General features: G+C 40.8%; 1 long non-coding RNA gene across 1 annotated transcript; it reads right to left on the bottom strand.

The window, feature by feature from the left end:
* Positions 1-15,840: 15,840 nt before the first annotated feature.
* On the bottom strand, positions 15,841-25,615 carry LOC135967860 (uncharacterized). The gene is made up of 3 exons (XR_010582177.1): positions 25,477-25,615; positions 21,490-21,966; positions 15,841-16,575 (listed from the first exon to the last, which is right to left on the bottom strand). It is a non-coding gene; the product is annotated as an uncharacterized lncRNA (long non-coding RNA).
* Positions 25,616-25,862: the final 247 nt, after the last annotated feature.

Raw genomic sequence — 25,862 nt, 5'->3', positions numbered from 1 at the left:
CCTCCCGGTGATCAAAACCCGAGTTCCGGTAACCCCACCATCACCACTGCAGGCTAGAGTGCTTTGGGGTCCTAGAGAAATGTGAAAGCCCGTCCAGGCCACAAGGACTGCCACTGCCGGGCGAGGGCTGGTGCTGCACTGGGCTCAGAGCCAGTGAACTTGGGATGCAGGTGACCCAGTGCAACACCAGGTGTAGCCAAGGGAGTGTTAGCATCACACCTCCTCCTGGAGCTGAAGGCAGCCCAGCTCACAGCTCCAGGAGAGGGAAGAGTAAGAAGCACTTTGCCTTGCAACTTGGATACCAGCTCAGGGGTGCTTGCGTCCTCCCTCCTCCAACTCCAGGCAGCTCAGCATGAAGAGAGAGACAAGAGGAGTCAACACAAACCACCAATATCAGGGATCAACACACACACTCTTTACAGAGCCTGTAGACCTTCATAAGAACTAAGAAGATCTGAGGAAATACGTAGGTCTAAAAATACAACAGAGAACACAATGCACCACATTTTACAAAGTAACGTACCCAAACTAACCCAAACATAACATGAAATAGAAAAACTCCTATGTCTATTAAACAAATTGAACAAATTCTTGGAAAAAACCCAACAAACAAAAATGTTTCACAAGTAAAACTCCCAGCTCATTTATGGACTACTCCATACATTTAAGGAGCAAAAACACCAACATTTCCCAGACTGCTGGGAAATAAGAGTATTTTTAAAGTTTTGTGTGGAGCCAGTATTAGCTTGAGGACACAACTGGACCAGGACACATTATGGAACAAAAAAGAAGAAAATTATGTCACCTCTTTCATTTTTTAATTTCTTATTATTATACTTTAAGTTTTAGGGTACATGTGCACAATGTGCAGGTTTGTTACATATGTATACATGTGCCATGTTGGTGCGCTGCACCCATTAACTCGTCATTTATATTAGGTATATCTCCTAATGCTATTCCTCCCCCCTACCACCTCCCCCCTCTCCCATCCCCACAATAGGCCCTGGTGTGTGATGTTCCCCTTCCTGTGTCCAAGTGTTCTCATTGTTCAATTCCCACCTATGAGTGAGAACATGCGCTGTTTGGTTTTCTGTCCTTGTGATAGTTTGCTCAGAATGGTTTCCAGCCTCATCCATGTCCCTGCAAAAGGACATGAACTCATCCTTTTTTGTGGCTGCATAGTATTCCATGGTGTTTATGTGCCATATTTTCTTAATCCAGTCTATCATTGATGGACATTTGGGTTGGTTCCAAGTCTTTGCCATTGTGAATAGTGCCACAATAAACATACATGTGTCACCTCTTTCATAAACAGTATCTCCTCTTTCATAAACAGAGCTACAAATATTCTAAGCAAAATATTATATGAATGAAGCCTTCTACGAAAACACAGATTAATACCAAGTGGAATATACCCCAAAATGCAACGGTCCTAAACATTCAAAATAAATCATGTAAGTCATCTCATTAGCAGAAAAATACAGGCAAAAATAGTAAGATCATTTACGTTAAGTTTTTTTTTTTTTTTTTTTTTGAGACGGAGTCTCACTCTGTTGCCCAGGCTGGACTGCAGTGGCCGGATCACAGCTCACTGCAAGCTCCGCCTCCCGGGTTCACGCCATTCTCCTGCCTCAGCCTCCCGAGTAGCTGGGACTACAGGCGCCCGCCACCTCGCCCGGCTAGTTTTTTGTATTTTTTAGTAGAGACGGGGTTTCACCGTGTTAGCCAGGATGGTCTCGATCTCCTGACCTCGTGATCCGCCCGTCTCGGCCTCCCAAAGTGCTGGGATTACAGGCTTGAGCCACCACGCCCAGCCTAGGTTAAGTTTTAAAAAAAACATTTAATAACGTTTAAAACTGAACCATAAAAACAACTTTGAGTAAAATATAAAAGAAGGCAACTTCCTTAATTTGATGGTTTGTCTAATATGAGCCTGTAACAAACAACATAATCAATAGAGAATTACAGGAAGCTTTTCCCCCAGTGCAGGATCAGACGAGATGCCTGCTATCACTCTCTATTCAGCATTGTACTGGAGAAACAATACAGCAAGAACAAACAAATAAAAGGTATTAGGATTAATTTTTAACGCCCCCAAAAATTGTCAATATGTGTGTGTGACACTATTACATGCTTAGACAATCCATAACCCCAAAACTGTTACAGTAACATACTGGATACATGATTGTTATCAACCAGATTACTGTATACTAGTACAAAATCAACAGAAAGTAACTAAATAATGATCGAACTAGAGAACAAGTATCTATGACAAAAATGAGGCAATAAAGGATTAATTTACAGATTTAAGATAAATCCTTCAAATCAATATAGAAACCAAAAAAGCACCCTACAGAAACTTGCACAACACGAGCAAGGCATATGAAGTAAGGCACAGAAGCCAATCAACATTTGCTAAACTCTACCTCACACGAAACCCGCCACAGCCAGGTCCAGGTGAGAAGATCCTTGGAGAAACACTGCAGGGCAGGATCCCCGGAGGCAGGACCACTGCGGAGGTGATGGAGCCCCTGCAGTGGGAAGGGTGTCAGGCCCAAGAGGGCCGGGTGGCTCCAGACCTCCTGCTCCAGCTTCCCCTCACTCCCCGCACCAGGCACAGCCCCACGTGAGCGCCCCAATGCAGGGAGGATTCTGAGTGCCCGTGTCTTCTCCGCCACTGTGTGTGCCCTCCGGTGGCAGCTCCTCGCCCACCATATCATTCTAGCCTTCCCTTTTATGAGTCACGTCTCTCTCCCCAGTCACAATGCCAGAATCCACCCAGGAGGGTAGAGATGGGAAATCAAACCGTGGCACCACGAGTGGAGACCCTGGAGGCAGACATGGGTGCAGGCACTGAGAGCGGAAACACGCGAGGCCTGGCCGACCAGTGACAAGCACAGAGGATGGGGACATTCAAGGGCAGACACGGGCTGCAGGCACAGGAGAGAAGACCTGGACTAGAGTCATAAGGGATCCAGATACAAAGGGAGCTCACTGGCTACAGAGGCATGGCAGAGAGGCACAGCAGGGACAGACATGGGTACGGGTGCAGGACAGAGGAGTAGGTGAAGGCCGGCGTGGGCAGGAAGCACAGAGATAAAAACACCCGAAGGTAAATGTGGCTGTAGGCTGAAGGATGGAGTCACAAGAATCCTGCTGTGGGCTGCACGGACAAGGGCTGGAAACACAGGAAGACAGGGCTGGGAAGCAGGCGCACTCAATGACAGGCCTCTGCTGCAGTAACAACAGACGGAGACACCCAACGAAAGAGACTGGCAGCAGGTACAAACACTGGGGATAGGAGTTTTGGGCACAGTCTCCTGGGAGAAAGGATTCAGAAAAAGAACAGAAACGGGCTGAAGGCACAGGGGAAGGAGACACACGAGTGCAGACATGACTGAAAAGCATGGATGAAAACAGTGACTGTGGACATGGATTAGAGGGACAGAGAACGCAGCAAACACAGGCTGGCATGGGGAGAAGGTCAGGGGACAGACAGACAAACATCGGAACGGGCTGCAAGCACAGGGATTGAGGCACTGGAGGACTGCTACTGCCTGAAGGCTGAGGAGATGGTAACACTCGAGGCAAGCAATGTGCTGCAAGCACACAGGATGGAGACTCACACGGCTGGCACAGGCTGCAGGCGCAAGAAATGGAGACTTTTTTTTTTTTTTGAGACGGAGTCTCGCTCTGTCACCCAGGCTGGAGTGCAGTGGCCAGATCTCAGCTCACTGCAAGCTCCGCCTCCCGGGTTTACGCCATTCTCCTACCTCAGCCTCCCGAGTAGCTGGGACTACAGGCGCCGGTCACCTCGCCCGGCTATTTTTTTGTATTTTTTAGTAGAGACGGGGTTTCACTGTGTTAGCCGGGATCGTCTCTCGATCTCCTGACCTCGTGATCCGCCCGTCTCGGCCTCCCAAAGTGCTGGGATTACAGGCTTGAGCCACCGCGCCCGGCCAGAAATGGAGACTTTTGATAGCTGGCATAAACTGCGGGCAGAGGACAGACCAGGACAGAGGACAGACACACAAGGGCAGACGTGGGCTTCAGTCATTAAGGGATGGTGATACTGGAGAGAGGATACAGGCTTCAGGCACAAGGATGGAGGCACACAAAGCCTGATATGGCTGCAGGCATACAGGGCGGAGACACTAAGGGAAGATGTGGGCTGCCAGGTAAATCCCCGCTTAGAGAGAAATGGGACACACATTAAGGGAATGTGTTAGAATAGAAAAAAGATTGAAAATCAATCACATAAACCTCTCAAGAATTAAAAAGGATCAGAATGAAAGAATACAGAATGAAAGTAATAATAAAGAGCAGACATCAATGAAATAGGGAAAAAAATGCAATGGAAACAAATCAAGGATAAAAGTTGGTTTATATAGCCAGGCATGGTGGCGGGTGCCTGTAGTCCCAGTTACTCGGAACTGGGAGGCTGAGGCAGGAGAATGGCATGAACCCGGGAGGCGGAGCTTGTAGTGAGCCGAGATCGCACCACTACACTCCAGCCTGGGTGACAGAGGAAGGCTCCATCTCAAAAAACAAAAAAAAAGTTGGTTAATAAATATTAATATACTAAATAAACCCCTAGCAAAACTGATTAAGGCAAAGAGAAAAGACACAAAAGACCAATATCAGGAATGAAAACAGAGGCCTGCTCTACAGAGCAGTGTATCAAGATACTACGAAATTTTGAGTAATACTTAGGACTACAAGCTTGACAACAGAGATGAAATTACACCACACTGCAGCACATATGCACCATGGAATACTATGCAGCCATAAAAAAAGATGAGTTCATGTCCTTTGTAGGGACATGGATGAAGCTGGAAACCATCATTCTGAGCAAACTATTGCAAGGACAGAAAACCAAACACCGCATGTTCTCTCATAGGTGGGAATTGAACAATGAGATCACTTGGACACAGGAAGGGGAACATCACATACCCGGGCCTGTCATGGGGTGGGGGGAGGGGGGAGGGGGGAGGGGGGAGGGATAGCATTAGGAGATATACCTAACGTAAATGACGAGTTAATGGGTGCAGCACACCAACATGGCACATGTATACATATGTAACAAACCTGCACGTTGTGCACATGTACCCTAGAACTTAAAGTATAATAATAATAAAAAATAATAATAAAAAAGAAATTATATCACATTGAAAAATAAGCTTACAAAACTAGACATAGAAATAACATAAAACAAGAAAACCACCAAATATACTAAAGGATTTGAATTGTTAAAAAGAAAAAAAAAAAAAACCAGCTAACAAATAATGTTCCATAAGTCAAATTCCATGCCCAGACTAAAGAAATATTCCAAATATTTAAGGAAGTAAACACCTAAATTTCTCAGACCCTTCCAAAGACAAGAAATACAGGGACTATTTTTCAATTTTGTTTTGTGAAACCAGCATCACGTTGGTACCACAATCTGAACAGGACATTAGACAAAAAGAAAATTCCAGACCCACTCTTTCATTAACAGAAACACAAATATTCTTTTTTTGAGATGCAGTCTCGCTCTGTCTCCCAGGCTGGAGTGCAGTGGCACAATCTCAGCGCACTGCAACCTCTGCCTCCCAGGTTCACGCAAGTCTCCTATTCACCCTCCAGAGTACCTGGGATTACAGGCACCCGCCACCACATCCAGCTGATTTTTGTATTTTTAGTAGAAACAGGGTTTTGCCATGTTGGTCAGGCTGGTCTCGAACTTCTGACCTCAGGTGATCTGCCCGCCTTGGCCTTCCAAAGTGCTGGGATTACAGGCGTGAGCCACTGCATCCGGCCAGAGATACAAATATTCTAAGAAAAATCATATCATATGAATTAAACCACATGTGAAAACATAACACGTGGATACCAAGTGGGATATACTAAAAAAATGCAGGATTGGTTAACATTAAAAATAGATCATGTAAAATATTCTATTTGCAGAAAAATAGGAGAAAAACATTATTACTTACAATATATGTAAAAAAAGCATTTATTCAAATTCAACAATTAGTCATAACTCTTAGCAAATGTAAAGTAAGGCAGCTTCCTTAATCTGATTAAGCTTGTCTAAAATGAAATTACTGTACAGGACCACCGAAGATTTTCCCCTGTAAACAGAACCAAGTAAGACTTCCTGGACACATCCCCCCTATTTCACACAGTGCTGAGGTGTAATTGGGACAATATAACAAAAATAAAGGTATAAGAACCAACATTTAAGCAATACAGCTGTTATTGTATGTGGCTGACACTATTATGTACATGAAAAATACACCACAATCCAAAAATGATGGCTATGAATATGTCAATTAAGCCAGGCTGCAGGATGCAAGATGAACACATAAAATCAATTAGATTCCTATGTACCAGCAAGAAAGAAATGCAAAATAAAATTAAGGAACGATGACCAGACTAGGAAACAACTATTTACACTAGAAATGAGCCCATAAAGAATTAATTTATAAAATACCTTTTAAAATTATTCAAATCAATGTAAGAACACAAATGACCCAACAGAAAAACCAGCATTGAAAATGAAGAAAAAGATGCAAGGGCCAATATTCACGAAATTTGGCTTCGCTAGCTTATTTCCAGTGCCAGATGACAGGAGGCCCACAGGGACCCAGAAAGCAGGACCCCAGGGTGGTGACAGTGCCAGCAGCAGGAGGGCTGGACTCTGCCTTGGCCCAAGAGGGGCCACAGCTCCCGGCGGCCGCGGGGCGAAGCCTGGGCAGCCTGGCGCTCCGGGCCCCTGCACACGCTTCCCTCCCTCTACCGCGTTCCTTTCTCTCTGTGCCTCGGGCCCCATGGGATGCGCTCACCTCCAGACTCTCCAGGCTCGAGAGGTAGGGAGAATGGACAGGGGCTTGGGACGGTCCTCCAGGAACACATGAAGGAAGCTCCTCCTGCACCTGGGACACCTTTCTCTGGGGCTAGTCTCAAGGCACGTGCGCACCGCACGCGCTCCCGGTCGTCGCTTCCGGCCCATGACGACCACTGCGCAAGGAAACTTTTGGACAACTCTTATTGGATGATAATCTCCATCTCTGATTGCATAATCTTAACCAATCAGAGTTGGAGACTATTATCCAATCCGTGTTGTAGTACAGAGTCCGCTCTCATCCTATCAGAACGAGGCTTCCAGGATACCGTACTCGAATAAGCTATTATAAAAGGGAGGCAAATGTCCCTGCCTGCAGTGTGGGTGCGGCTCACATGCGTCTTGTCTGCATTGGGGTCAGCCAAGGAGCGTGTGTAGAGCGCCTGCTTTGTAGACCAGCCGTAGAGAAGGATGTCCCAGGTGCAGGCCACGTTTCATTCTTGTGTTCCCGGAGGATTTTTCCCGTGGCAAGCGCTTCTCCATCTTTCAACATCTCAGGCCTGGTGAGTCCGAATGTGACCGCTTCCCGTGGGGGCCCAGGGCGCACCTGCGTCAGGAAGCGGGACCCGCACTGGACAGAGACCACGAGCATCTTATCCTGACCTGGCTCACCGAGCACTGTGTGCCCTGTGTCTAAGACAAAGACGCTTACTGTGTCTGTGGTTGGCTGTGGAGGCTGCCCTGGGGCTCCCAAGTCCTGCCTCTGACCCTCAGCCTTGGGAGCTCAGGATCCCCTCGCACCTCGGGGTCCGTGCTCAACCACATGATGCCCCCTGCAGCCTGCTTTCAGAGGTCATTCCCCGCCCCAGCACACACTCTGCAATATCTTAAATGATATATATGTGTATATATGTCATTTATATATATATGTGTGTATATATATATACACATACACATATATATGTATACATATATATATATATTTGTTTTCTATTTTTATTTTTATTTTTTGAGATGGAATCTTGCTTTTGTTACCCAGGCTGGAGTGCAATGGCACGATCTCGGCTCACTGCAACCTATTCACGCTATTCTCCTGCCACAGCCTCCCGAGTAGCTGGGATTACAGGCGCCCACCATCGCGCCTGGCTAATTTTTTTTTGTATTTTTAGTAGAGACAGGGTTTCTTCATGTTGGCCAGGCTGGTCTCAAACTCCTGACCTCGTGATCGCCCGCTTCGGCCTCCCAAAGTGCTGGAATTGCAAGCGTGAGCCACTGTGCCTGGCCAAATGGTACTCTGGTGGGCAGTCTGACGTACGGTGACAATTTAACTGAATTGTAATGCATTATTAGACATAGTGCTCTCTTCCATCCCTCTCTCACTCTCCCACACAGGTAATACACACACACTCACAAACACATATATAGTTTTGTTTTGCTGGTAGAAATATAATTAACAATTGCCTACATAGCTGTAAAAAGGAATACATGAAAATAACTTCATTTCACCGCATCAACAGACACATTTTCCTGTGCATACAGAGCTCTTCCACTTTCAAAAGGGAGCCTTATTAAAATTTACTACATCACATATTAAAACCAAAATGTCTAGAGTGTGACTCACAAAGTAAGCCAAAAGATTATGTCTTAAATAGCAGATAAACAAATCCCATATTTTATCCAGTTGACCCTGTGGTTCCCTAGATTTTACAACATATAATGTCTTATACTGAAGACATGAAGCTCATATGATACGGCAATTAATACATATTTGTCCACAAATAAAGCAATATATAATACTTGGTTGCTTGCTTGGCTCTTGTGTTATGGCTTTGGTGGATTTCTGTGCTTTTAATTTTGGTATGGTAGTTTTAAGTTACATTTGAAATACAGGTCTTTTTTTTTTTTTTTTTTTGAAACAGAGTTTTGCTCTTGTCGCCCAGGCTGGAGTGCGATGGCACAATCTCGGCTCACGGCAACCTCCACCTCCCAAGTTCAAGCGATTCTCCTGCCTCAGCCTCCCGAGTGCCTGGGGTTACAGGCATGTGCCACCACGCCCGGCTAATTTTGTATTTTTAGTAGAGACGGGGGTTCTCCATGTTGGTCAGGCTGGTCTCAAACTCCTGACCTCACGTGATCCGCCCGCCTCCGCCTCCCAAAGTGCTGGGATTACAGGCGTGAGCCACCACACCCGGCCGAAATACAAGTCTTAAAGGGAAATGTTATACATATTGGATTCCTACAACAATGTTCACAGACTTTTGTAATTAATGGGTTGAATCCTCTTTAATAGAGTGTACCATTTTACCCATATTATTTGAATTTTGTAACTATGTAGGCGTTAATCCCTTTTGTACTAATTGTCTTTCTTTTAGGAAAAACTAAGTGTTCCAAATAAAACATATATCTTAATGCTATTTCAAACAATACAGTAAATTAGGACTTTAAAAATGAAGACACATATTGACTTACGGTATTTTCAACTAAGCAGCAAGCTTTAACTGATATAAGCATTGGAGTTACTAGGTCTTATTTGTTTCGTAATAAATACAAATTTTAAAAGACTCTCATTATTTGTAGCCATTCTGAATGAATTTAAAAGTTTAATGCATTTTACTGTCTTTAAAATTTTATAATAGGCTTTCGTAAATAATTTAAAACTACAGGAAAGCCTAAAAGTTACAAAATCTTAGCTTCTGAGATTAATATACTGCATTTCCTTTAGTTTTTTCCCCCTCATGTATCATTTTAATTGTCATCTATGTGTGTAATTGAATGGCAATATAAAAAAAAACTGTAACGAGGCATTTTTTCAGCACAATAGTATAAAGTCTCTTAAACTTAATTGCTCTTTAATATTGCCGATATGTGGTAGAAAAATACTTACTTCCTTTCTCCCAGTTTGTAAATGTTAAACCACCAGCATTTCAAAGATGAAGGCAGCCAACATGATGTCCCTGATTGTGAACTTGTGAAGAGCTGGGGACTATCAGCTCCCCTAACCAGTCTCAGCTGGCTTTACCATATCACTGCAGTGAGACCTTTGAGTTACTTTCAGGTGTTTGCTCTGAAAAGTACATTTTACAGTGAACATGTTTATGCAAGCATTATACTCTCTGGGAATTTTTGGTAGTGAAGATGCAAAACAACATAATTCTTCTGAAAATCTATTTGCTTTCCACAGGATTGTGCCAAAAATATGTCATGAATCACCTCCTTCTTTTTCTTTTGGTCTGGAAATACTACACTGCTTGGTAAAATTTGTAAAAGTCTGTTTACTGGAGGAATTATTTTATTATTCCTGCTTTACTCTGTACATTGATGAATTATTCCTCAACTACTATGTGTATCAAATTTCATGTTCCTTTCTTCTTAGTCATCATTCAGTTTCCTGTATCAATCGATTATTAATTTTTTTTTTTTTTTTTTGAGACGGAGTCTTGCTCTGTCGCCCAGGCTGGAGTGCAGTGGCCGGATCTCAGCTCACTGCAAGCTCCGCCTCCCGTGTTTACGCCATTCTCCTGCCTCAGCCTCCCGAGTAGCTGGGACTACAGGCGCCCGCCACCTCGCCCAGCTAATTTTTTCTTTTTGTATTTTTAGTAGAGACGGAGTTTAACCGTGTTAGCCAGGATGGTCTCGATCTCCTGACCTCGTGATCCGCCCGTCTCAGCCTCCCAAAGTGCTGGGATTACAGGCGTGAGCCACCGCGCCCGGCCCTTAACAACATTTTTATTCAGATAATATATTCAAGACTCTAAGTGTCCATATCTTAAAGGCAAATATGTTCATGGATTTCTCCAAATTAAGCCTGCCTGGTTAGCAGGCAGAACATTATCTGCACCACAAAAGTCTCCCTAGTACTCCTCTCCAGGAGGAGAGGAACCTGCCGTTCCTTTCCTGAAGATAACCATATCCCAAATTCTAACAGTATTGACTTGTTTTGCCAGTTTTTAAATATAGCAATATGTACTATTTGGTGACTGGATGCTTTGATTCAGCAGTATGTTTGTAAGATTCTTCCACATTTTTCTGGAAGTGTCATTACGTGACTATGCCACAATTCATTTATAAATTTTAATGTGGATGGGTATTTATGCAGTTTTCAGTTAGGACCGTCACCATGACTGCTTCTATTGACATTCTAGCACATGTCTTTTGGTAAAAATTGATACTGCTTTCTGTTGGGTACATGGCTTGGAGTGGATGTACTGATTCTGAATACTTTTCCAATCTTAATAGATACCACCAAACGGAATCCCTAAGAATTTTTGCCAACTTAAACTCTCATCAGTAGTTTATAAAAAAAAAAAATTAGGTTTTTTTGGGTCTATTTTCATTATAATCACTAGAGCGTATATTTACTGACACCAAGTTTAATTTTCCTTGTAAGTTGAGCCACTTTTTGTGTGTCACTGTTCGTGTGTGTGTGTATATATATACATATATATATAATTTTGTAAAATATATATTCAAGCCTTTGGTTAATTTTTTTTTGGATCTCTTGACTTACCCTTTTCAATTTATAGTAGTTCGTTCTACATACTGTGTTCTTTGGAACATTCTTTTTGTGTATTCTAAATATGAGTCTTAAATGGTGTATACACATAGTGAACATCTTTTACTTTCTGTTGCGTCCCGCTGCTCTCCTGAATGAAATGCTCAGTTGTAACATAATGCAGTTTTCTTTTTTCCCCTTGTGGATCAAGCTTTTTGTGCTCTGTTTTAAAACTGTGTGCCGCCTCTAAAGAGTGTGATGCAATCTCCTGTGTTTTTCTCTATAACATTTATTGTTTTTCTGTTCACATTTAGATCTATGCAAGTGGGATAAATTTTTAATTGCGGTGTAAGGTAAGGGCGATGACACTGTTTTTGCAAATTGTTAGGCAATGATTTCAGCAAAATTTTTTTAAAATTAAGCTTTTTCTGTGAACGACAGTGCCACATATGTCATAAATTAGGTTACCTCTATTTTTGAATCATTTTCTAGACTTCATTTTATTCTGTTGATGGTTTTTTACTCTGTGCTTATTGCCTGACTTACTGTAAATTAATAACACGTTCCATATCTGATAGTTTAGGTCTTCCAGGTCTATTCTTTGCATTTCTTTTTCTTAATTGTTGATACATAGAAATGTAATTGAGTTTTGCATGTATATGTATTTTTATACAAATCATTTTGTATACTGTATCCAGAGACCTTTCTAAATGGATTATATGTGAGCTTTTACTTACCATGGTGGTTGAAGTCTTATCAAATGTTCTATTAATATTTTTTTATTTAAATTTACATTTCAGTGCTACTTAGCTCCTATCTTGTGAGTGGGCATGTTGGAGGGCCTCGGGGTATCTAAGAACCTTGTAAACAATGGTGATTAGCAGGGGTGGGATGGAATTTTGGCTCTCATGTTATCCACGGGAATCAAGAGGAAGTGTTGAAGGTGGCCTAAGACTCTGTTGATAGTAGCTCTATAGAGTCTGTACATCTATTTATCCAGAAGGACAACGCAGGCAGTATCGCAGAGGTTAACGGGATGAAAGCTGCCTCGCAGACATCTAGCAAACCCAGTGCTTGCTGAGCCCTGACCAAGTCCTTGATTTTGTCTGCTCCACTTCCCTAAATGCTTGCCTCTGATGAAGTATTAGAAATCAGCATCAGTGTATTCCAAGCTGGTGTTGGCCCATTTCCTTTACCAATTAACAAACACACAGAAACTCACATGTGTCGAAGCCAACGTCTCTCATTTACTACTTCTGTTTATTTCTTGGTCTGGTCACAAATCCATTAACATAAAAATATATGATTTATTTATTCATTTGTTTATTATATTTCACACCTCCTCATAAAATAAATCACATTTCAAAAAGGAAATATGGCCAGGTGCGGTGACTCATGCCTGTAATCCCAGCACTTTGGGAGGCCAAGGAAGGTGGATCAGTTGAGGTCAGGCATTCGAGACCAGTCTGGCCAACATGGTGAAACTCCGTGTCTACTAAAAAAAAAAAAAAGAAAAACATATTAGCTGGGCATGGTGGCACACACCTGTAAACCCAGCTACTTGGGGGGCTGAGTCAGGAGAATTGCTTGAATCCGGGAGACAGAGGTTGCAATGAGCCGAGATCACTCCACTTTACTCCAGTCTGGGTGACAGAGTGAGACCCTGCCTCAAAAAAAAGGAAATGTGTTTCACATTTCATAGCAAAAAGTGATTTTGAATTGTGTAAAAAATATTGTTAATTGACATAGACTTAAATGAAAATAATTATTTTTCACTCCTTGGAAAAATCTATACGTTCCTGAGGATTTAATGATGAATAGATTATAAATCCCTCGTTAATGTCAATTATGCATTTACTTTTAAGAAAGGGTTCCATATTCTGTCTCTCCCAGCTTCAAAACCTGAAGGGGTATGGTGAGCTTGTGGAGTAGAAGACCAAGTAATTTTTATCAGGGCCCTAAATCAGAGGAGATTTGAGACTGTCTTTTCTGTATACAGACTGTGGAGAATACAAATCTTTTAGAGAAACCCGTATCTAGCAAGGGCTGGAACCATAGAAGTCCAAAAGCCAGGCCAATGGAGGGTCTTGAAGCCTGGTGGAGACACAGCCAAGAATTCTTGAGCCACCTAGAGAGCACGTCAATGCTGGGAAGGGTGGTAAATTCTCAGTGTCCTACATCTAGACAAGGGAACTGCATAGAGGACATATGCTATGGTTTGAATGTGTCTCCCAGAGGTCATGTGTTAAATACTTAATTCCTAATGGAACAGTGTTGAGAGATGGAGCCAAGTAAGATGTGATTAGGTCATGCAGGCTCTGCCCTCATGAATGGATGAATGTTGCTATAGCAGGAATAGGTTAGTTATCTTGAGAGTGAGTTTGTTATAAAACTGAGTTCTTCCCCCTCGCTTTCTGGCACTGTCCTGCCCTTTTGCCTTCTGCCATGGAATGACACAGCAGGAGGGTTCTCACAAGATGCTAGCACCTTGATGGTGGACTCCCCAGCCTCCAGAACGGTAAGAAATAAAACTTTGGATCGGGCGCAGTGGCTCAAGCCTGTAATCCCAGCACTTTGGGAGGCCAAGGTGGGCGGATCACAAGGTCAGGAGATCAAGACCATCCTGGCTACGACAGTGAAATCCCGTCTCTACTAAAAATACAAAAAAATTAGCCGGGCATGGTGACGGGGGCCTGTAGTCCCAGCTACTTAGGAGGCTAAGGCAGGAGAATGGCGTGAACCCGGGAGGCTGAGCTTGCAGTGAGCCGAGATTGCGCCACTGCACTCCAGCCTCGGCGACAGAGCGAGACTCTGTCTCAAAATAAATAAATAAATAAATAAATAAATAAATAAAACTTCGCTCTTTGTAAATTACACAGTCTCAAGTATTCTATTAGAGCAACATAAAATGAAAGAACTCAACATAAATACTGATTGGAAGCTGTGGCAGAGCAGCTAACAGCAGAATTGGATTCTAGCACAAGCACTTAGGGTTCACAGCGAGCACCAGGACAGAGGGCCATTAGAAACCTTCCAAATTAAAAGCTGGGCGATTTGAAAATTCTTCTTGTACTTGAACTTCAATTTCTGTGAAGGACAGAAAAAGAAAGTCAGAGAGAGTAAAAGCCATGCAGTTTACTATTTGCCCAAGGAGACTAAATCGAGAACCATATATAAATAAGTAACCTCAAATTAGCAAGGTCATTGGGGACTGATAGCTGTGCTAATTTATAGAGAATAACTGAAATAACTGAAAAATTCAATAGAAAAATTTTAGAGCAGTTTGAGGTTTACAGAGAGAAATTGCACAGAAAGTACAGTTTCCATATGCCTTCCCACCTCCCAACACACTTTCTGCTCTTATTAGCATCTGGCATTAGTGTGGTATATTTGCTACCATTAATGAACCAATATGGACTTTTAACTAAAGTCCTGTCTCTACAAATAAAGTCCAGAGTTTACAACATTCTGTTTGGGGCCGATAGGTTTTGATAAAAGTGTAATGTCACATATCCACTATTACAGTACCATACACAATAGTTTCACTGCCCTGAAAGTGTGCTGTACTCCATTTATTTAATTCCTCACCCATTTCCCTGAACCCCCTAAAAGCCTCTGATACTTTTATTGTCTCTATAGTTTTGGCTTTTCCAGAATGTCATATAGTTGGAATCATACAGTAGGTACCTTTTTCAGACTGGCCTCTTTCACTTAGCAGTATGCAGTTAAGTTTAGAGCATTACAAAACTCTTTTAAATATAAAGATTCTATAATATTAGCTTTTTAGAGTAATTGAATGATGTCATTATCAGAGGAAAGTAGAGGCTGAGAATAGGGTAGATCATTAAATTTACATGTGTAATGTGTTTATTATATATATTAAGTATATACATGTTATATATTTGTATATTATATATGTATATAGTTCTAATGTATACCTTTAGAAAAAATGGTTATTTTTAGGTCAGATAGAAGAACTGTTACTGAACATATTAATTACAGAGCTAAACACACTGAAGCCAGAAGATTACATGACTCGTCCAAATTCACACAGTAAGTAAATGCAGAGATGAAAATGGCAGGAGACCGAGATTCTTGTCACTTACCCAATGACCTTTCCAAGAATTCTTGTATTTGAACTGTCCTCATCACCATCTGTGCTATTTCAGCAGGTTCTGGTTGGAGAAAACGCTACAGAGGCCACAACCCTCATCCTTATACTCAATTCATTAGGCCTTGCTAGTTTCACACACACTTAAAGATTAAAAATACGTCTGTTTGTTTAAGTCAAAGTCATCAGAAATGACAATCTGGGTTGGGTGTGATTCAGTTCTGGTTGCTGATGGAGTCTTTCGGGCAGTATGAGTGGTGGGAGACAAGACCTGAAATACCAAAGGCATGACTGGTACCCTGCGGTCATGACTGGCAGGAGGCAGCCATGTGATCCACATTCCAATTTAAAGTATGTTTCCTTCCCTCCTGCAGACTGTTCTAATTGCGAATGCTTCCTACGCTCTACCCATCGCCCTTTATTTTACTACAGTATCCCCCTTTCTCTGCAATTATGTTTGCTATTGTTTCAGTTACCCATGGTACACTACAATAGGATACTTTGAGGTAGATCACATTCAAATAACTTTCATTAGGTTGTATTGTTATAATTGTCCTATTTTATTATGAGTTACTGTTTTTAATCTCTTACTGTGCCTAAAGTATAAACTCACTTTATGATAGGTATGGATGTACAGGAAAAATCATAGGATACATAGGATTTGTTACTATCTGTGGTTTCAGGCATCCTCTGGGGGTCTTGGGATGTATCCTCCATGGATATGGGGAAACTACTGTATATAAAAAGTCAGTGAAATGACAAATAAGAAAAGCAGACATCATTTTACATATGCTGAAGAAGGCTAGTCACAGGCTCAATCCATCCTTCATTGCTCACGTCCTTCACTCACAGGGTTTGAGTCTACAGGTGATGCCAATGCTTTTATTATTTTAGGTCTTCCTTCACTGTGTAGCCAAATGTTGGCACTTTCTATGCCTCCTTTTTTGTCTGTCCACTTCTAAAGCCAATCACCAATTCCAGGTTTCCGCAAGTCTGGCCATCCTTTCTCTCCAATGCGTGTGATCTGTTTCCTCTTGGCCACGTACTGCCTCTTCCATCTGGAATACTTCACTCCCCTCCATTTCATTTATTCAACTTCGTTGTATTTATTGTATGCCTAATCTGAATGCATGTCTGTTGCTTTTGCTGAAATTATGGAGAAGAGACAAATTAGTAAAAATGTTTTATTCCAAATGTATTTGGTGGAAGAGATACAATAAGAAATGTACCAAAAAAGCAATAAAAAGAGACAAAGAGAAAAAGTAAAATAAGTTGTATAATTTATTAGAAGGCGATAAGTGCTTTGGAGGGAAACAAATCACAGAGGAGACAGAAGCTCCTGCTGGGTTGGGGAAACCTGGTACAATTTTAAGTAGGATATTGAAGGAAGACTTCACTGCGAAGTTAACATTTGAGAGAAGATGTAAATGATATGAGGAGTGAGTTTGGAAATATCTGCAAGAGCCTGTTACGGTGAACGAGGACAGGGCACAAAACTCCTATAGCTGAAAAGCGCTGAGAAGGAAACTTCAAGGAGGCCAGCGTAACTTCAGTGGAGAAAGAAAAGTGGAAAAGCAGCAGGAGAAATAGTTGGAAAGGTACTGAGGACTGAATCATAATGGACTTTGCAGGCCAGTTTAAGGATTACAGTGTTTAGCTGAAGTATGATTAAGAGCTATTGGAAGGTTGTGAGCAGAGGAGTAATATGATTTGACGTGTATCTTTAAAGGAACATTCTGGCTGGTGGACTGAGTGCAAGCATTAATGGGAGGCAAAAGCAAACACAGTAAGGTCATTTGGAGGTAACTACTATAATCCAGTCAAAGATTGTGCTAGCTCCAACTAGGTAAGTATCAGGGATGGGAGATAAGTTTAGATTCAAATTAATAATCAAAATTATAATTAAAACCAAATTAATAGTGCAGGTAGGCATGCACAGTTGAAATATAGAAAGCAAAATAGAATTGAACCTGATCCAATTAGTGTATCTATTTGAAATAACTTAGCTTCACTTATGAGGACCATATTAAATGTCTCCAGTACAAGAATACGGGGAAAAAGCTAGGCCAATAACTACATCAGATGAGAACATGTCAATTTAATTGGCAATTCGGGTTAACTATGTAACGTGAAGATGGTCGTTACGTGCTTTCACCGAATCGTCGGGTTGTTTGAACAAGGTAACCCGTCTCTTTGTCAAGTCTATGTATTGCTGCTTAGAGGCATTGAGGTTTCTGGGATAAGTTATGGAGTCTAAGTGAAAGTGAAGTTTATTGCATAAGCAATTGCAAGGTGGAAAAAAAGTTTCTAAAAGTTAAGGTGAAAGGAAAATGGTGCCGGCCGGGCGCGGTGGCTCAAGCCTGTAATCTCAGCACTTTGGGAGGCCGAGACGGCGGATCATGAGGTCAGGAGATCGAGACCATCCTGGCTAACACGGTGAAACCCCGTCTCTACTAAAAAATACAAAAAACTAGCCGGGCGAAGTGGCGGGCGCCTGTAGTCCCAGCTACTCGGGAGGCTGAGGCAGGAGAATGGCGTGAACCCGGGAGGCGGAGCTTGCAGTGAGCTGAGATCCGGCCACTGCACTCCAGCCTGGGTGACAGAGCCAGACTCAGTCTCAAAAAAAAAAAAAAAAAAAGAAAGGAAAATGGTGCCGTTGTGGATCAATGAGGTGGCAGCTCACAGCCCTTCCTTCTCACATCCATCTGCATTCTGGTCACCACAGTTCCTTTCATGTTTATTAAATTGTGTGTATGTGTAGTTTTCATCCTGACAACAAATAACACGCTCGTACTACAAAGATGAGTCCTGGAGGTAATATTCAACAAAAAATGAAGGTATAATTTTAAGAAAAGGAAGGCAAATATTAGTGCAACACAATCATGTCTGGCAAAAATAAACGCTTGATATAAAGTGACCTTTAAGGGCATATGTCAGGGTTCTCTGGAGAACTGAGTGATGCAGATGATATAGATTGGGTATAGGTATAGATGCACACAATCATGCGAGCCAGTCCCTGAAAAGTCCAAAAGACGGCAGGGTAGGCCGGCAGGCCGAAGACCCTGGAAAGAGTTGCTGTTTGTGTCCAAAGCAGTCTGCTGGCCCAACCCCTTCCTGCTTGGGAGAAGTCAGTCTTCATTCTGTCCAAACTTTCAGCTGATTGGATGAGGCATGCCCACAGAATGAAGGCCATCTGCTTTACACTGAGTCTTCCAATTTAAATGTTAATTTCATCCAAAAAACACATTCACAGAAAAATCTAGAATAATGTTTGACCAAGTATCTGGGCGCGGGACCCACCCAAGTGAATACATTAAAATTAACTCCCACAGGCATAAGACTTGTGAAATCTTCATGTGCAGCTAGGAAAGAAAATCCTGTCCTTTACATACGGCATGTTCTTTGTGGCAAAGGGAAAGAGGAACCATTCTTTGTGGGTGGGAAAGTCATGCATTTCATCTACTAATCTGCTCTAACTACATTAACATTATTTCTTTTTATTAAATGTCTCGGGGAAAAAAAGATCTTTTGTATTTATACTCAAGCTTCAAATACAATATCATTATCCAGAAAATACTAAATGTATGTAAAGCTTATATAAAATTTAAAGAATAATTGTGACACTAAAGTAATCCAGAGGGACGTACAAAGGTATTTTCGAAGCCTAAGAAACAAGAATCAGAAAATAGAATACATGAAGAATTAAAAGAAAAATGAGAAAAGGAGCTGAGAAGAATTTTAAAAATAGGACATTTATAGCAATGAGTTATCTTAATGATGCATGACAGAAATTATCAACTAATTATAAAGATGTCACAGACAGTAAAATATAAATGAAAAAGAAGCAATTACATGTATACCAGTAAATAACAGAGGAAGCTTGCCAGATAGGAATGCCAAATGCATAGGCAATGAAATAAAAATGTGGTCTTGTAGAAGTGAATATAATCTAGAAATTAAAAAGGTAAAAAGTAAAATGCTAAATATTACAGAAGAAGGTGAAACATTTGAGAAAGATAATAAATAAGCATTTACCTAATTAAAAGACAAATGAATAGTCTATCATGTTTTGGTCAAGTTTTCATAATTTATTTTGAATGAAATATTATGAGCTTCTCCTAGAAGGGACCAGAGTTATGTTTTGACCTTTTGCATAGTGTGAATGACATCAGGAATGTAGCAGAGTATTGGGAAAAAAAACATGTTTACTTGAGTTGAAAAAATGAACCACAAATATTTCAGGGAAGTGGCATGGAAAGTGAATGAATGGTCTACATAAAGCCAGAGTCATTTCAATGAAGAAACAAAACTGTCTTGCTACCAACTGGGTTAGATATATAAATCACAAGTAGAGAAGTTTAACATGGCAATATTAAAGCCTACTTTGAACATTGTGGACTGATTGGCACATAGTGAGTTATTGAAAAAATTTTATTTATAGCCATTCACAAAGGAGTCAAAGCAAAATGTATCATTTATATATCTTCAGTGGCCTTCACTATAAAACATTGAAATAAAAACAGTAACAATAAATTACCTTATTTTATGAGATATTTATATGAAATATTTATAACAGGATAATAGTAGAAAAATGGAATTGATATTCTTGTAAAACTCAAACACTGAAGAAGATAATCTGGTGAATAAAATAAATAATAACCATGGCTAATAGTAGCCATGGTTACTATATTTTCAAAAAGAAAATAACAAATGTTGTCCAGACCGTGGAGAAATTGAAACCCCTGTACACTGTTGGAAGAGATTTAAAGTGGTGCAGATTCTATGCAAAACAGTATGTCAGTTCCTCAACACTTAAAAGCAGAATTACTGTATCATCCAGCAATTCCACTTCTGGACACATACCGAGTAAACCTGAAAATAGGGTCTAAAAGAGATAGTTCTACACTCATGTTCAGAGCAGCATTGTTCACAATAGCCAGACAGTAGAAGCAACCTAAGCGTCCATCAATGAATGATTGTATAAGCAAAATGTGATGCACGTTTTGGTACACAGTAAAATATTATTCATCCCCAAAATGGGAGGAATTCTGATGTATGCTACAGCATGGATGAACCCTGACTACATTATGCTAAGTGAAATAAGCCATTTACAAATGGCAAACACTGTATAATTTTATTTATATGTAATATCTCAAGTGTGCAAACTCCTAGAAACAGGAAGTGGAATGATACTAGAGGGTTCCTAGCGGGTGGAGCAGGGGGAATTGGGAGTTGTTTAATGGGTACACAGTTTCATTTTTGCAAGAAATGAAAAGTTGTGGAGATTGGATTTATAACAACATGAATATACTAAAATACTGAACTGTATACTTAAAAATGGCTAAGAGGGTAAAGATGGTATGTTCATTTGTGGTAAAATTAAATCAATTTAACAATAAAATAGAAACAAATGAATCAATAAATCTGTCTACATATTAATTCATTGTGGAGCTTCTGAAATATAAATTTTTTGTTATTCTTATGAGACCCAAAACCAGGTAAAATGGCTCATATATACATATAATTATAAGTGTTGTATATACATATCACTAAGTTTTGTATAATTGTAAGTTTTGCACTACCGTCACAACAGTCAATGTGTGAGTCAGGCTTAGAGTCTGTGTGTGATTCTGGATCTTCTACGCCACATATCAGTGCTTTTGTCGTGGACCTTTTCTTTCGTGGTTTCGTCACTGTGGTTGTTGGTTCTGTGTTTGGATTTTTTTTTGAAAAAGTGAAAATAACTCTTTTTATTAAGGTAATGTTTATTCATGGTTAATATATTTGATAATGTCAAAGAACTGGAAAACTTCTCTTTTTAAAACTCAGAAAAAAATCCATTTCCATGTACAAGTATTTCCTATTCACTCCGTGACAGCAACTTAGTGAAACTTTAATCAGAGGACGATGGTTTTGCCTAGCACACATCTTCTGAAAACTATTTAAACTAAGCATAAATGTTTTGATTGGCAACACTTTGTAATTTGGATCGTATCTCTGATATAGCAGAAATTTTTAATGCCTTCCCCAAACTCATTGCCCGTTTACTTGAAAATTTGCTTTTTTTTCTGTTTAAGCCTCTGTACTCTTCCTATGGTGATATAAATCATAATTCCATGCTGGATCACAGAGTGTGGGGGCGCTCAGTCCTATACATGCCGTCATAATCAATCCCTGTGCTTAGAGATGGGAACGTGAACTCATCTGGACCAGGAGGTGCATGAAGATTATGGGAAAGAAGATTCTGCTGATGTTTTGGTTTTTCTTCCTTACGTCTTTGAAACGATTTATTGTTCACTTTTGCACACAGCGTTCTGAGGACAGGACAGGACAGGTGCAGCTGGGGCCTGCTCCCTGCTGCAGCATTTCCAGCCCCCGGAGTGGGCGGAGGGAAGGACATGGGCACGTCTTTCCATTGTTGATGTTTTGAGAGAGCTTCAGGAACTGATGTTTTTTCCTTTTCATGGTGTGTAGACTAGAAAGCAAATACCTAATGCCTTTTGGGAAGCACTTTGATAACTTTGCAAGGGAAATGATCTGAAAACAAGAAAACGTGTGACTTAATAGAAACAAACCAGGTGTTAATGATTTTATTAACACACTGAAATACGCTAGTCCTGATACCTATACTTTGACTTTTGTTAGTAAGTCATATCCCTCTATTGGTTGGCAAATTTAAGCTGGATTTTCTTTTACTTACGACTTAAATTAGTGCAATTATTATATTGATAAATCCTGACCTATGTGATGTGTGTAGAACATCTTCAAAATTAAGGAAGCCCATTCTTATGACGGGACAAGGTCAAAGTGACCCAACCTAGATCTTCCTTAACTCTAGTGTGCAGAGTACATCAGAAATGTGTTAGCAAAGTATTCTTCAATGTCTAATGCAAAATACCTTAGTACAAATACATTTTTATACAGATGTTATTCAAGCTTTACTTATATTTCTATAAAGATTACTTTTCAAACCATAAAGTTATATAATTATTGACACTGAATAAAATATTTTAAATTCTTAACAGTTCTGAATATGTATTATTTTTATGTCAACTGTAAACAATAATAGCACTAGCATAAAAGTATCAAAATTTAAGGATGAGTTTATTATTAAAATATTAAGCAAAAGTCCTATATTTTATGAGAACTGATATTTTCTCTTTCACAAATAATGTGGTTACATAATTTATTATTCTTCTAACAGCTCAAAAAGCAAACTGATAATCACATTTTCAGGGACTTAAGTCATTTTCATTTGTGTGATTCAAAGGCCTAGGAATATAGTTATCAGATTCAATTTCCAGATATAAATAAAGATATACATAAAGATAAAAAGACACACAAGACTTGAGACTATAAGGAAAAATCAAGAGAAATAATTCACGACAGAAATATTCTCAAAAAGTTCATATTTTAGATCTTGAGGCTTACATGATTAAGCAAATAGGATTTTGTTCTAAGAAATAAAAGCCACATGGACACAGGGAGGGGAACATCACACACCGGGCTTGTCAGGGTGGTAGAAGGCAAGGAGAGGGAGAGCTTTAGGACAAATGCCTAATGCACGCAGGGCTTAAAACCTAGATGACGAGTTGACAGGTGCAGCAAACCACTATGGCACATGTATACCTATGTAACAAACCTGCACGTTCAGCACAGGCATCCCAGGACTTAAATTTAAAAAAAGAAAAAAGAAATAAAAGCCAAGATAGTAAAATTTGATCAGGAAACTGGTTACTTAAAAAATAGAAGAAAATAACATAAAAACTTGAAAATGAATAGAGTATAATTTTTTTTTTTTTTGAGACGGAGTCTGGCTCTGTTGCCCAGGCTGGAGTGCAGTGGCCGGATCTCAGCTCACTGCAAGCCCCGCCTCCCGGGTTCACGCCATTCTCCTGCCTCAGCCTCCGAGTAGCTGGGACTACAGGCGCCCGCCACCTCGCCCGGCTAATTTTTTTTGTATTTTTTTAGTAGAGACGGGGTTTCACCGTGTTAGCCAGGATGGTCTCGATCTCCTGACCTCGTGATCCGCCCGTCTCGGCCTCCCAAAGTGCTGGGATTACAGGCTTGAGCCACCACGCCCGGCCTAGAGTATAATTTTTACAATTGAAAACTTTAAAACCGAAATTGTTCCTTTTTCAATTATTGAACAGGAGTGATTTCAGATCTTATTTCAATGAAGGAAAAAATTAACAGACCTGAAGAAAGGTCATAAGAAAATATACAGAAAGCAGCCTAAAAATGAAAACACAGAAGAGAAGATAGAAACTTTGGGAACACATTGAGATAGCCTAACATGCATTTAATTGGTGTCACTGGGGGAGTTGAGAAAGTGACACAAAAGTAACAATTGAAGAAAAATAGTCCAGAAATGATTGATTTTTCAGAATCTATAAAATGTCAACCCAAAGATTTGATAAGACCAATGCATCTCAAGCAGGATAAATAAAATATCCACTTTGAAAAATCATAATCTTACTAGAGAAAACCGAGATGCTGGGCAGCAGCAGCCTGGCCTAGGAAACCAAAGCCGTGGCCCTTCCTTTGCAAGTTGGGGAGGGAGAGTCCTGATGTCCTCCCTGGGCCTCTGGGGAGGGTGCAGCCCTGATGACCACTGAGTCACCTTCATGGTCATTCTCTTTTCTTGAATGATAACAAAATTCAAGAACATGTTTGCAGCCTAACAGCTTTACTGTCCTGTCCTGTAGAATCCAGTAAGTTTGACAGTCTGCCTTTATGCCATCCCACTTTTTAATTCCTCTTTAGTTCAAACTAGCTCTATCTCTGTGAATATAATCCATCTCCATTCTTGGCTTTTCCTGAGATGGTTGATTAATCCATGAGTCACACCCATCGTCTCCCCATCAAATGGCTGTTCTGCCTCACCTTTTGTTTTCTGTTCAGAACATGTTTTCTTTTCTTTTCTTTTTTTTTCCTTTCTTTTCTTTTTGTTTCCTTCCTTCCTCCCTCCCTTCCTCCCTCCCTCTCTCTCTCTCTCTCTCTCTCTCTTTTTCTTTCTTTCTTTCTCTTCTTTCTTTTTTGAGATGGAGTTTCACTCTTGTCGTCCAGGCTGGAGTGCAATGGCTCAGTCTCTGCTCACTGCAACCTCTGCCTCCCAGGTTCAAGCGATTATCCTACCTCAGTCTCCCGAGTAGCTGGGATTACAGGCATGCGCCACCACGCCCGGCTAATTTTGTATTTTTAGTAGAGAGATGGGGTTTCTCCATGTTGGTCCGGCTGGTCTTGAACTCCCAACCTCAGGTGATCCACCTGCCTTGGCTTCCCAAAGTGCTGAGATGACAGGCATGAGCCTCTGTGCCTGGCCGAACATGTGTCTTACGTTTTGCAATATAGACAGGCTGAGGATTTTCCAGATATTTAAGCTGTGATTCTGTTTTTTTGAGACAGAGTCTTGCTTCCTTACCCAGGCTGGAGTGTAGTGGTGCCATCTTGGCTCACTGCAGCCTCCTCCTCCCAGGTTCAAGTGATTCTCCTGCCTCAGCCTCCCGAGTAGCTGGGACTACAGGTGCATGACACCACACCTAGCTATTTTTTGTATTTTTACAAAACTAGTAGAGATAGGGTTTCACTAAGCTGGTTTCGAACTCCTGACCTCAAGTGATCTGTCCTCCTTGGCCTCCCAAAGTGCTGGCATTACAGGAGTGAAGCACCACACCTGGCCTGTGATTCCTTTTTGTTTAAGTATTATTTTAATTTATCTCTTTTCTCTTGCATTTTATTATAAGTGGTAAAGAGAAAACATGCCACTCATTCATCGCGTTGCTTAGAAATCTCCTCAGCAAAATATATAATTACGTCACTTGCAAGTTCTACCTTTCACAAAACATTAGAACATGATACATCCAAGTTCTTTGCCACTTTATAACAAGGATCACTTTTCCTCCCGTTTCTAATAAGCTGCATCTCATTTCCACATGAGACTTCACCAGAATGGTCTTCAGCTTTCATAATTTTACCAACATTCTATTCATGATGATATAGGCATTTTCAAAGCCAACAGATATATGCTTTTAAAAAATAGTTCACCTCTTTTCTTTCTGAAGCAGCACCGTAACTGAATTGGAGGGGGATACAATCCAGTCCGTAACAGTTGGTCACTATGGTTCCATGATTCCCAGACTCCTTAACAAAAACCCTTTTTTAAAGACGTCTTTCTCTCTCAATCAACAATCACTAATCCAGTGCCCGCTGTGTATGAGACATTACATTAGGTCTTAGGAATGCAAAGAGACAACATCCGTATCCACAGCAACTCCAGGTATAGTGAAATCACAGTCTACCCTGAAATAATGCAAATGAACGCTGTGGTATTCTATGTTCCTAATTAGGAGTGAACTTCAAATATTTAAAAGGCAATAAAGCTGTCAAAGTGAGTAACTTCAAACTAGAGGACATAACCAATCATCTATTGG

Source organism: Macaca fascicularis, chromosome 16 (assembly GCF_037993035.2).
Source record: "Macaca fascicularis isolate 582-1 chromosome 16, T2T-MFA8v1.1".
Taxonomy (NCBI): domain Eukaryota; kingdom Metazoa; phylum Chordata; class Mammalia; order Primates; family Cercopithecidae; genus Macaca; species Macaca fascicularis.
The sequence above is the reverse complement of the archived record's forward strand: the minus strand, read 5'-3'. Positions and strand labels throughout refer to the sequence as shown.